Source organism: Anastrepha obliqua, chromosome 5, assembly GCF_027943255.1.
Source record: "Anastrepha obliqua isolate idAnaObli1 chromosome 5, idAnaObli1_1.0, whole genome shotgun sequence".
NCBI classification, from domain to species: domain Eukaryota; kingdom Metazoa; phylum Arthropoda; class Insecta; order Diptera; family Tephritidae; genus Anastrepha; species Anastrepha obliqua.
The window spans coordinates 102,622,187-102,629,997 of NC_072896.1; the positions used below are offsets into that span (position 1 = coordinate 102,622,187).

General features: G+C 34.3%; 1 pseudogene; it reads left to right on the plus strand.

The window, feature by feature from the left end:
* The first annotated feature begins 6,531 nt into the window (after window positions 1-6,531).
* Window positions 6,532-6,715, plus strand: LOC129249535 (U2 spliceosomal RNA; annotated as a pseudogene).
* The last annotated feature ends 1,096 nt before the right edge of the window (window positions 6,716-7,811 follow it).

Consider the following 7,811-nt stretch of genomic DNA (forward strand, 5'->3'; position numbering starts at 1 on the left):
TTCAAACATATTTACTCATCGTCACCTTCAGCGTATTCTTCTCCTTTATACCTAGAAGTTTCCATCCAAGCCTCTTACTATTCAAAACAATTCTGAATCAATCTTCTCGTAGATTATTCAGGATGAGATCCATTTTGGAAGGATTTAATTCATGTTCCTTCTAATACAAATTCCATCTTACGAACCTATTCTAAATCATATGGCGGAATATTTGTCGAATAAAATGAATGGACAATGCGGAATAAGTCAATGCGTATCTTCCCTTTTCATACACTGACCTTTTTTCCAGCAAAACCGAAGAAAGCAACTCTATGCTGTTCTAATTTGTTATCAGAAGAGAGAGGTGCTGCGTTCGAAAGAGAATAATTCGCGCTAAATAGCTGGAGGTGGCTGGCATGTGGTGCAGCGTAATGTCAAACTCGATATTCAATAGTTACATAGTTTAACAATTAAGAAAAACATAATACAGTCCAATGAAGGCAAACTTCGTTATAAGCCCCAAGCTTGTATACAAATTCCTCAAAGTAACAAAAAATAAAATGCATTTCATGCTTTCAAAATGCTTTTGTGAGCCACTAAAAACAACAAAGAAAAAGAGTCCATATTCTTGTTTCGAGACATCGAGGATTAATTAGAAGCAAGAGTGAATTATCAGAAGCGATGGTATCAGAAAATTTTAAAACTAAATAAATGCTTTCAAGTGAGTTAAGCCATATCGAAAATTAAAAATAAATAGCGCCTTATTGCCAGTTTCCACTCATCTTATTTCCAATACACTTATTACCTATATCATTTGAAGGAAGACTGAAATCTGCCTAAATTGATTGAAGGAGATGAGAAGAATAGACACCTTCCAGCTATCTGATTTGAAGAACCCTGTAAATTACAAATAATTGGATATTTCAAAAGGTATGCTAAATAAAATTGCATCCAAGGCATATTGCGGGGCCCCTGGTACTCCAGTGCAAGACTTATTAGACGCAACGTAATGTCAAAAGGTCTTGTTTGAGACCACAACAAAACGATTGCACCTCAAAATACTGGTCATTTTTTATAATTACTGTTTTGGTATTTGTCTTCAATTTTTTGAATATTTATTAAACATATAACAAATGCATCAAATTTTTTTTAATAGGGAAAATAAGCAACATCGTCCTGGAAAAATATTGTGCAAAATCAACAGGATTTTTTAACAACTTCACATTTTCACTTTAAGGCATTGAAATTGTATAAGCTATGAAACTGCCTACCAATAAATTTTCTAGAAATTATAGTTAAAAACCTTGAAATTGAAATACAAATTTCGTGGAATAGAAAAATTTTATTTTTTGTGCAAAGTTTGAAACTTGGGTTTATATGAGTTTTGTTAGATAACTAAACTTTTATAAAAAAACTAAAAAGCTTAAAAAAACATCCAAATAAAAGTAGTCAAAACTGATCAACATGTTGATGTGCTATCGTTTGCTGCTGCCTGTCGTATGTCGTTTAGCTTGTATATCGATCATTCATTAGTATTATTTCATCTGCCGACATTCTAAGCTCAGCGATTGATCAAATTAGCGATACACAAAGCGAAGTGATCGTTTTTGTCACTACTGCGTTAATGGTCACAGAGATGCACGCTTGCATGGGAAACAGATTGAAGTCTTTCGTGACAGTCAGGCGGCACTGAAGGCACTGAAGAACGCAAGTCAAACATCAAAGATTTTTCAAGAATGTAAGAAGAAACTTAATTCTTTTGCCATACGTAATAAGCTTGTACTTACATATATACGGGTTCCTGCGGTGTTCAAGAAAATGAAATTGTCGATCAATTGACCAACTGCGAATCAGCGGTTACCCGAGCTCTCAAACTGGAGCAAATTTTCTGTTTTGCCAAAGAATCTGGAAAATACTCACAGGACTAACTATCTCAATTCTATCTTATCTCTTTTTTTCTGTTACCTCTTTCCTCCTTAAGTATCTACCTTTTACTTTACAGAGCTTTGAATATATTGGTATTTTTAGCCCTTCTGCTACCATTCTCTCGGTACTTCTTGGCTGGCCTTTTTCAAATTTCAAATTAATGCTTATTAGCAGCATAGAACATGATTATAGAGATAGTTAGCTGTTTTATGAGGTACACACTTCAATCAAAGAATCTATTTAGCCTCTTCTGTTTACAAAGACAATGTTTCTATGAATACTAAGAGAGAAATAAGTTATGGAAAATATTCATAGCCGCTCTTCCTTTGATCGCCTTCTTTTTTTTCTTCTTGAGGTTGTATCGCATTCGTGAAACAAGTGTATTGGGGTATTAATATCGGCTTGTAAAATGCTACAGAAGTCTGTTTAAGTCAAATAAAGTGCCCACTCTCTACATAAATCAGCTAAGATCCGTGAGCAATTGAATTTGTAAAATTCTTCTTTCCACGGATTTTCCTCTTATATTATACAAAAAGGTTTTATAATATTTACATTACGGCCACTGAACTTTTCAGAGCCTTTGCCTTCTTACGATTCTTGATGTCAGCTTCTGAATTTCACATCACTACACAGTAGAAGAACACTTTTGTCCTATTCCTTTGTACTAAATGTGCTAACAAGTGAAAATGATTGTACTGATATCTTAAGAAGATTACCTCTCAATATACCTCTTAGGCACTTCCGCCATGTTTCATGTGCAATGGAACAAGTTCCGTTATGAACTCAATAAGGTAAAAGATATCGACTTGTGTACTGGAGTGGCATTGAAAAAGTTAGTCCTAAGTCACATACGAACTCATAGATCCTACTTATAAGTGCATAGCTAGTAAGAGTATAATTTTATTCTTTAGCTAAATAAATAAATAAATATTATATGTAGTCTGAACTGCAGTTCAAGTCTCATATAATAGTTATAATGTTTCCAAACAGCAGTTGTGCCCTACTCTTAGTCCAGTTTCTCTTCTGTATTTTATCGAATGCTCGCTAAGTAGCTGCTGTAAATAAAACTATAGCTATTCCCCGTATACACTTCTACCTCATCCCAAATACCTTTTAATACCTCAAACAGTAAACAAATATCTTTCAGATTCTTTGGGTTATTTTAATAGCTCTGAATTTAGACTTATCTATAGAATTATTTTACATCGAGGTGTATGTAGCCAAAAAATCGGGCCACCTTAATGTGCACAAAAAATGGTTATAAACACACATACTTACGTCTGTATGCGCGAGACATAGGAAAAAGTACAATTCAGCATCTGTTGCTATATGTGGCAAATACCGCTAACGAAGATATGCCAATGAGGACGATGTTAGTTTTTTTTATAGTGAAGGCGGCAAGGCACAGAATGCCAAAAAGAGCAGACAAGTCTTTGTCGCCTTCGCGCGCCTAGGCGCAAGACAGCATTTGTTTGTACATACATATGAATTTTTGTATTTGTATTGTATATTTGTTTTGCTCTGCATTGTCAAGTATGCAACTAAAGGAATAGCAAATATATATACATAAGTAAATATGCAATAACAAATTACACAGCTTACAAGAAGGCTGCCCTATCGCTAGCTGCATCGGCAGGTCATTCGATTAGCTGACGTTTGGGTGCTGTATCGTCCTCCCAATTGTCGCCTTAAGGAGCTTAGAGATGTTTCGAAATACTATGACAGCATGCCACTTACTATCAAAGAGCGTAGAATTCGTTGAATATTGCCCTGCAGTGCGCTAGAAATAGTTGAAGACTGCTTAACTGCCAGCCACTAGCCAAAGTCAAGTAGTAATGTATACAAGCAGTGGTAATAGCGATTGGTATTTCACAAATAGCTTGTCATAGAGTTATTCATGACACTCAATATTTGTGTTAATTGATGAGGTTAGAAGGAGTTTTTCAAAAATTTTGGCCATGAAGTTTTAGTTACGTGGTTAGAGTTTTGGGTCGCATTAAGAGGTTTATATAATTTTTAGCCTTCTCCGTTTTCTGTAAAACATTTGTCTATTACTTTAGTGAAAATAAATTTGTAAATTTTTTGAAATATGGGTATAACTAATTTAATATTAAAATAAGTTTGTAAATAAGGAAATATATAATAATATAATATAAAAACAAAAAAAAAATAATAAAAAATAATAAACAAAAAAGTTTGTGCCTTAAGTCTTTTAATTTTTTTACTAATGCTGTGTTCCCACCGCACATAATTCGCTCGATTCGCGACAGAACAATGGCACATCAACATTTTGAACAGTTTTGACTATTTCGCTTTTATTTTATTTATTTATTTATTTATTTTTTTTTTTTTTTTTTATAATAAATGATTATTATATTCTATAAAAGTATATGGTAACTCATTGTCTAGCAAAAGCCATCTAAGTACAAATTTCAAACTTCACACAAAAATTAGAAAAATTCCACAAACTCTTCTTCACACTTCCTTGGTTTTTAATTGGAATTCCTATTATTATTATTAATAGTATTGGGTTGGCAACTAAGTAATTGCGGATTTCACTCATAGATGACTTCAGTTGAATTTTTAGGTTTGCAGACGTAGTAGAAATGTAAAACACATTTTCTTATTTGATAATTGGCAATTGAGCTGTCAGTCAGTAAAAAACGTTTTCGTTTGACGTTTGTTGAAAAATAGAAAATCAAAATGAAAATTTTCATCATATTTTTCTTTGTTATTTCCGCAAAGGGATAACCGCATCGCAAGCTCATAAAAAGTTATGTGCTGCTTATGATGACGAAGCCTTAAAACAACGGCAGTGTCAAAATTGGTTTGCCAAATTTCGTTCTGGTGATTTTTCACTCAACGATGAAAAACGCTCTGGTCATCCAGTTGAAGTTGATGACGCCCTAATCAAAGCAATAATCGATTCGGATCGTCACAGAACAACACGTGAGATTGCAGAGAACATTCATCTGTCCCATACATGCATTGAAAATCACTTAAAAGAACTTGACTATGTTTAAAAACTCAATACGTGGGTTCCTCGCGAACTGAAAGAAACGCAATAACAGCTGCGATTTGCTAAAGAAACATATTGAAAATGATCAATTTTTATAACGACTGCTAACTGAAGATGAAAAATGGGCTGTTAACAACAATATCAAGCGCAAAAGATCGTGGAGCAGGCCAGGTGAACCAACTTAAACAGCATCAAAAGCTGATATTCATCAAAATAAGGTTTTGCTATCAGTTTGGTGGGATTACAAAGAAATTGTCTACTTTGAACTCTTACCACCCAACCGAACGATCAATTCTGATGTCTACATTGAACAACTAACGAAATCAAACAATGCAGTTGAAGAAAAGCGGCCCGAATTGATAAATCGAAAAAGTATTGTGTTCCATAATGGTAATGCAAGGCCACACACATATTTCGGAACTCGGCAAAATTATTGGAACTTGGTTGGGATGTTTTGCCACATCCACCATATAGTCCTGATTTTGCACCATCTGATTACTTTTTGTTTCGTTCTTTACAAAACGCCTTGAATGGTAAAAGTTTCAATAATGATGATGATGTGAAATCGCACCTGATTCAGTTTTTTGCTAATAAAAACCTGAAGTTTTATGAACGTGAAATTATGACGCTGCCTGAAAGATGGCAAAAGGTCATTGATCAAAATGGGTAATACATTACAAAATAAAGTTATTTATATTAGTTCCATGAAAAAATTGACTTTGATTTTCTAAAAAAAATCCGTAATTACTTAGTTGTAAACCCAATGTGTTATAATAACAAGTTACACAAATATAAAGAAGCAGCCACACTAGCAGCATGGGCCATTGATTTTCTGGTAACAAAATAAATGTAGTTTATGTAAGGTTAGATCGGTGTTAACAAAGCGTAGGCTTTATGAAATTTGTAGACAGTAAGGATATTACTTGCGGAGAGCTCTTCAAGAAAATCAAGTGCGTGACTGGATCCAAAGAATTGTTGTCATAAGATGACATGATTGTATAATGTGATCTAACGTTGCGATTTCGTCACAAAACGAGGCTGGTTGTGTACATTGGAGAAGGTGTGCGTGTGTGAAAATTGAGTAGCCGAGACGTAAGTGGGTGTATGGCTCAGCACTGTTAATGGACAGTCGGAAAAGTGATATTTTTGATCTAGACGGATTTATGGTAGCGTAGTGGTGGTGGTTGTTGTTGTTGTTGTTGAAGTGATTGAATATTTCCACTGAAATACTCCTTATTAGTGAACAGCACCGTTTTACTACCACTGTCTCGTGTGATGATGTCCTTTTTGAAGTGAAAACTTCTTTAGAATCGTTGGGAGTGATTTGAGGAAAAGTGAAACGAAAAAAGCGACCAACTTGGCTACGAAGCGTTATATTATATGTTGATATAAAAGTAGCGACGAACTAAATAAAAATAACTTTTATTTTTTCTTGTGATTTGAACCAAGGATTTTGGATCGGAAGCTCACATTGCTAGTCGCTCGGCTACCGCGCCATGCTGTCGTCGCTGGCCTAAAAGTTATTTAGTTACGAAGCGTTATACATATTATATGTTGATATAAATAATTTTTGTGAGCGTGTAATTCTCAAAAGTTTTATTAGGTTTATTATTTAAAATGTATTGACTAGGTAGTGTGGTTATCAGCTTAACATCTGATAGATCCTCCATCGGAGGACAACAAATGTTAAACTGATTTTTGGAAATGGGCGGAGTGTTTTAGGGGCTTGCTCCTTCTCTGCCACGGGTTGACCCGGTATTGCAGTACCGCCGGGATTTCGGCTTTGAATAAATACAAGAAAAAATATACTAATACATTTAGCTTTGGTGGGAAGAGCCATAAATTTTTATATGAATACATGTAGACGAAAATGGAATTTTTTTTTTGAAATTTGCATTGTAGGACATTTCTGATTATTTATTGAACAGTTTTTTGGTTTAGATACTGAAAGTCAGTTTAAGTGAATCGGTATAAATATTTCGTACATTAATTTTTGAAGTGAAAACTTCTTTAGAATCGTTGGGAGTGATTTGGGAAAAAGTGAAACGAATTACATATAAACGTAGCGACGAACTAAATAACTTTTAGGCCAACACCGACAGTATGGCGCGATTGCCGAGCGGCTAGCAATGTGAGCTTCCGATCCAAAATTCTTGGTTCGAATCACAAGAAATAAATTTTTTTTTTTTTTGAAATTTGCATTGTAGGACATTTCTGATTATTTATTGAAAACAGTTTTTTGGATTTCAGCCTTGAATAAATACAAGAAAAAATATACTAATACATTTAGCTTTGGTGGGAAGAGACATAAATTTTTATATGAATACAAGTAGACGAAAATGGAAGAAATTTGTAAGTCTGTTTCTTCGGTCCGTTTGGGTATTTTTTTTGACAACATCGAAACCAAAGCATTTGTATCATATTTTATCTATCATAAGCCACTCGTATCATTTGTTGAAATTGAAAACATTGAGGATGAATAATGATAAAATGAAGAAAATAAAATATGAACTTTATAGCAATATTATAATGAACCTATAATTATCCCGCTCCTAATGCTGATTTCGTCTTATTCTCTCTCAGTTTGTTTTACGGAAGGTTTCACTTCTATCAAGTCTAACCGTTAGACTGGTATTTTTTTTTTTTTTTTTTTGTTGGTTTTTGCTTCCAAGTCAGATCCATTTAGTGAGGTCCAAGTATAAATCCTTTATCTCGATATCTGAGATCTCCTTAATTTGCTGTAGGAAAGGCTTACCGAAGGAGCGGAGTCGTGTCTTGGCTAGCCCCAGACATTCACATAAATATTGGAAAAGACTTTCCTTCGCCCCTTCCGCCTGACAGCTTCTGCATTGAAGAGGAGGTTGAGTCTGGCTGCATCCTCCCCTAT